Raw genomic sequence first — 5,846 nt, forward strand, 5'->3', positions numbered from 1 at the left:
ATGGTCTCTTTTGGTAACTTGTACAAAGGATGTGTGATAAACTGACCATTTTCACTTCTAAGGAACTCATTGGTTGTGCTTTTTCCAAGACAGATTTGTATTCTTTTGGCAGTTCATAATAATTTCAATATTCTTAGCAAAGACCGTAAATCAAATGTTTCAATTTTTCTACAATCTTCCTCATTCATTGCCCAACTTCCACATGCATATGAAGTAAATGAGAATACTATTGTTTGTTCGTCTGGATTGACTAGAGAAACAAACTCATAGACAGTGATATGTGGGTGATAGAGGACTTTGTATCAAAGAGTAATTGTATATTAAGAAAACATCCAGATCAGCCCAGATCAAGTCCATAAGTCCAATATTAACCCATATGTCTGATACCAGTCTGTAAATTCCTCTTCAGATTGACACAACACATGCAATGATGCCAAATGCAGGAAGACCACAGGCCAGTGGGTGGAAAGTCTCGGGGATCCAGAGGCAGTGGAAGCGTCTTAATGTTGGCGGGGGTTTTCATTTGGCGCCTCCAGCTCCAGGGCTCAAGCATAGGTCCATGACCTGTCAGCAGGAAGACAAAGAAGAGCGTCTGTGTGTGTCCTCCCTAAGCTATTTACCTCCACTGTGCCTCTAAATGGGGTCATCTAGCTGTGAGCTGTGACCTGATTTCAGGCTAGCCTCCACCCCTTCGCAAGTTGACACCAGTTATGTAACTACCACACATGGCTTGGGTCTGGCTCACCTTAGTCTTTAAATTGATATCTTTGCTCTACAACACTTTAAAGAGGTCTTAGGAAGCATTATTTATTCAATACAAAGCATCATTTAATTTCTTGACTAATATTTCCATGTATACTGATTGTGGATCCAAGCAAAATTATATCATCAACTACTTTTATCTCTTCCTCTGTTGTTGATGCTGCCACTTGGTTCAGTTATGAATATTTGTTTGCTTTGCATTTACATTACATTGTAATTCCTATTGAAGGCTAGAGTCCTTCATCTTCATGAGCAAGGGCTTCATGTCCTCATTTTTATCAAGCAAAGTTGTGTCATTTGCATAAACAAGTTGTCAACAAGCTTTCATCCAATCTTCATGCTATATTCTGCTTCCTATAGCCCAGACTCTCCGAGAGTATTTGCAAAGACTACAGATTGAAGAATTGTACTGAACAGATACAAACCTGATGCACACTTTTCCTTATTTTATTTTTAAAAATCACACTTATACATTTGGTGCCAAAATCATTTTCGAAATATTTCTTTCTACTTGATCCTTTGTTATCAGCTCCTCATTTTCTACCCTCCCTCTCTCACGAACCTTTATTTATAATTTTTTTAAATGTCTTACACTGACCCATGTCTCCCTTCACCCACTTTTCTTTTGTCCATGCCCCAGGGAGGGTGTTATATATAGATCAGTGTGATCTGTTCCCCTTTCCTCCCCCACTTTCCCCTTACCCTCCTGGTATCACTACAATCATTATTGGTCCTGTGTTTCCTGTGTTTCCAGCTCTTATCTGTACCTGTGTACAAGCACTTTTCTTGTTTTAAACAGATAGTACTCCCATGTTCTATTCTTATGACTGCATCTAAATCCATTATAGATTCCTCATGAACAAAATGAAGAATTCCAGAATCCTTATTCTTCTCAATGTTATCCATAGTTTGTTATTCTTCAGAATTGAAGTCTGTGTATAGTCAATACAATATAACCCTTTAATGCTGGAATTTTTTATTTCAGGGGAATTATTTTTTTGTTTTTATTCTTTACTTTCATACTTATCAATATACATAACAACCCAAATATATTAAAATATATAACATTTGCAATGGTTTTAAAATGTAACCAAATTGTCACATTCTCCATGGATTTGTAATACAAGAATAAAAAGGCATGTTTATTCTTATTTTATTTTTAAATAAAAAAAAACAAACTGAAAACTTTATTTATAAAATACAATGCAAAATTTATCTGTTTATAATTTTAGTGTGAAATTAAACAAAACATTTTTTTCTTTTGTGATATAAAGATTAACTTTGCATTTGCTGCAGAAAAATACTGGTAAACTCTTGCAATTTACATTTTTGCATCTTCCTCTCTTCATGACCTCAGGGTAATGGTGAAGACCATCCAAATGGGTATCTCTTCCAGGGATGCTTTTGGTAGCAGGACCTCTTCTCATTTTGTTAGCAAACTCAACGTCAGTAAAGTTAGTAGAAGGTCTGCCTCTTTTTCCTTCAAGAAGAAGAGCTTTGGCGATGCTCATTTGAACTCTTGCAGATTTTGGATTTTTTTTTTTTTTTTTTTTTTGGTAACTGAAGGCTCTCACAGTCTATGATAAAGTAGACAAGAGTTCACAACAGTCACATCCATAAAATGAAAAAATAATGTGTGACAGTAGTTTTTCAATTTGATGTGAATTCTGTACAGTGCAATTAGCGAGTCTATCAAATCAAGCAGTGTACCCCAAAATTGCTCAAGTTCCTGGCTATTCATTGCAAGAGGTTAATTGGGATTTTGCTGGATCGCATAAAGATTTGATTGGTCAACAATATGAGTAATGATATCCTTCGGAAAAAATTTTCTAAAATATTCAAAACGATGTTTTACTACCCCAGAAGAATCCATTTGTCCTAACCACTCAGGCATAGGTCTAGCTGTACTGTCTCCAGAAATGTGTCGCCAAAGAGGAATTCTTCAATTTCTTGATGTAGATGGCTTTGAACGTGTAGTTATTGGAATTGATTCTTCAACATCAGCAACTGAAGTTTCTGACTCATCTTCACTAGTATTATAATTACTAACTACGAGGGCTTCTAATTCATCCATATCAGAATAATCTGGTGTATAGTCACTTCCTATCATGGGAAAAATAAATATTGTTATCAAAATAGTTTGAGTAGCAATATAATTAAAATTTTATATTGTAAAATCAAAAAATGAAATATAATACATATTTTATTTACCAATTTCATCTATATTAGCATCTGGATCCTTGTCTGAGTCTGTACCGCTTCCATTTTGGTCATAAATTTGCCGTTTTCCATAAAACAAATCACAATCCATGCTGTGGTAATTTTTGTCACCGTCAATTCAAAAGACGAACGTAATGAAGTCACTATGTTTTGATAAAGCATAAATAATATGTTTTTATGCATACTACACCTTTGACATAAAAACTACAGTTTTATGAGCATATACCAAAAATATCAACACTAAAATTTCACTAGATTGAAAATAATCATAAAATGCACTGAACGCCAACGACCACTTAACCTCAAATGCACAATCGGTCAAAACGTGCCACCATTCAAGCGTTTTGCCGCTAAAATGCGGGACTAGCGGTATGCATTTGTACTAGTAAAGTGCAACGATTTCTTCGGCATCTTTGTCAGCTCCAAAAACTTTGTAATTTCTGTACCAGAGACGTTTTAATTAAATGACACGAACATGTCGCGCTCGGCGTTATAGGGATAAGTATTCACCTTTCTAGCATTCTCTGCTTTCCACCAAAGTCCAAACAGCACTACTGATATCCCTGTGGCGTGTGCTCTTCTGAATCCAACTTTAGTTTCTGTTATCTCATTGTCACAACCATGGTTGAATGGTCTTCAGAAACTTTTTACTTCTGTGTGATATTGATATTTTGATCATTTCAGCATTCTGTAAGTTCACTTTTGTGTGTGTGTAATGGCACACTATAGATCTTTCCCTGTGGTTTGGTCAAGGTATCTGTCTTGCAGATGTCTCTGAATAGAGTGTTTCATCAGCATGACGACGTATTTCAGTCGGTAATCCATCCGTTCCTGGATCCTTCAGTGCAGCTAATAACTTCAGTGCTGCTTGGACTCCTTCCTTCAGTTCCACTGCTTCTTGATCAGATGTCATCTCTGAAAATTATTGAGTGTTGACCAACTCTTTCTGGTCCAGTGATTCTGTGTATGCTTTCCATGGTTGCTGATGCTCCCTGCATCCTTCAATAAACTCTTTCAGTGGTGTAACGTCACTCCTGAATGTTTCTTCAGCTATTTCAGCGTGAGATGTGCTGAAATAGTCTCCATTTTGACTTTGTAACTTCAAATATGTGAGCACTTCATTATAACATTATCTTTCCTTTTTTTTTTCCCAGGGAGAGCATGAACGCAGTCCCCCACTACCACAAACTATGTAGTTGAGTTTCCCACATTTGGGGAAATCGCAGGAGTCAGCACACCCAGAGTGCAATGGGTGAGCCTCGCCCTGGGAAACCACCTTCCTGATCAGACCATGGTGTCTCCCCTGCCAGGTAACACTATCTTTCCAAGCTGCCCTTTGAAATGTTCTATTCAGCTCTCTTACTTTATTGTGTCTTCCATTTGTTTTAACTGCTCTATGTTTAAGATCAATTGAGAGTCTCTTCTGACACTGACTGCTCTCTTCTTTCTTTATTGTCTAGATTCACATCATTATGGTTGATTGTACTTTGAGGATGCAGCTCTTCCCCATCCCACTTTGAGTGACTTCCCTTGAGGCTCTCATCTTCCTGTACTATGTCTGATAATGTCCTACTGCCGTTCTTAAGATTTTTCATAACTAGTTGTTCAGAAGTTGGCAGCCTATTCTTTCTTTGTGGTTTGTCCTTAGTTTGGAGGTTCTGTGGAATGCTATCCACCACCTTAGGTAACCTGGCTGGCATTTAAAATACTAATGATAGAGCTACAGCATCACAGAAACACCCAAGCGACCACAGCATGACAAATGAACAGACGCTGGTAGAAATAATACTTATAGGGTCAGAAGATGATTCATTTTGAGATGCATGAGTTCAAATTCTACTGAATTAACTAGTAAGGGCATGTTATAGTAAGTCAGTAAATGTTGCTGCTCACTAAGACTAATATTTCAGGTCTCTACCTCAGACTTTATTGATCTGTAATATTGCTGTGACTTAAAGATGCAAATGGTATGAACTTTAATGAATATGAAAAATAACTAGTGCAAGCATGGGGCATCATGCAAGATACCACATTTGATGGGCACATTTAACTTCTAAATTAACCAAATTTATTTAACAATAGAGGCTGCTTTATGCAACTGTATGTTTTTAAGTCTTACTAGTGAGACACTGGAAGAATAAAAAAACTTAAACGCAGAACCTGACTATTCAATAGCTTACAAAACTATAAAACAATTTAACTACCAAAATATTCTAAGTAGTCATTTTATACATACCAATATGCAACATAGAGAATTAAGAAAGCGGTGTTGCAATAAAGGCAGTCACTATGTCATCGAGATTTCTTAAGACTGTATGTAAGTTGAAAAACTTGGGTATTATTCATAGCTAGTGTCAGTCAAGTGGTTGTCTTATAGAGCATAAAGTATAATTTCATATAGGATGTAGAATAATTTTCAATGGATGTGTGTTAGGCCAGGTTGACCAAAGAAACCAATTCAGAGACACTGAAATATGTTTAAGAAAAAGTTTTATATCTTGTTAATTATATAATTAATTATATAACAAGAAAACATCCCAGCCAAGTCCAGATCAAATCCATAAGTCTGATATTGGCCTGTATATCCATCACTAGTCCATAAATCTCTTTTCAGATTCGCACAGCCACATGCAATGATGTACGATGTAGGAAAATCACAGGTAGGTGGGTGAAAAGTTTTGTGGATCCAATGGGGGTGGAAGCATCATAGAGCTGGCACAGGTCCCCTCCGCATGACTCACCCAGGTCTCAGCATGGCGCCACATGGCTCATCAACAGGAAAGTGAAGCAGAGAGACAGAGTGCGTGGTCTGCCTCCAAGGAGAAGGCAAAGGAGAGGAAGTTCCCAGAATCCTGATTACAAGG

The 5,846-nt window shown here is 37.0% G+C and overlaps 1 non-coding gene across 1 annotated transcript; it reads right to left on the reverse strand.

The window, feature by feature from the left end:
* Window positions 1-4,132: 4,132 nt before the first annotated feature.
* Window positions 4,133-4,300, reverse strand: LOC142426894 (U1 spliceosomal RNA). Its single transcript, XR_012779778.1, has one exon. It is a non-coding gene; the product is annotated as a U1 spliceosomal RNA (small nuclear RNA).
* Window positions 4,301-5,846: the final 1,546 nt, after the last annotated feature.

This window comes from Tenrec ecaudatus, chromosome 14 (assembly GCF_050624435.1).
Source record: "Tenrec ecaudatus isolate mTenEca1 chromosome 14, mTenEca1.hap1, whole genome shotgun sequence".
In the NCBI taxonomy this organism is placed as follows: Eukaryota; Metazoa; Chordata; class Mammalia; order Afrosoricida; family Tenrecidae; genus Tenrec; species Tenrec ecaudatus.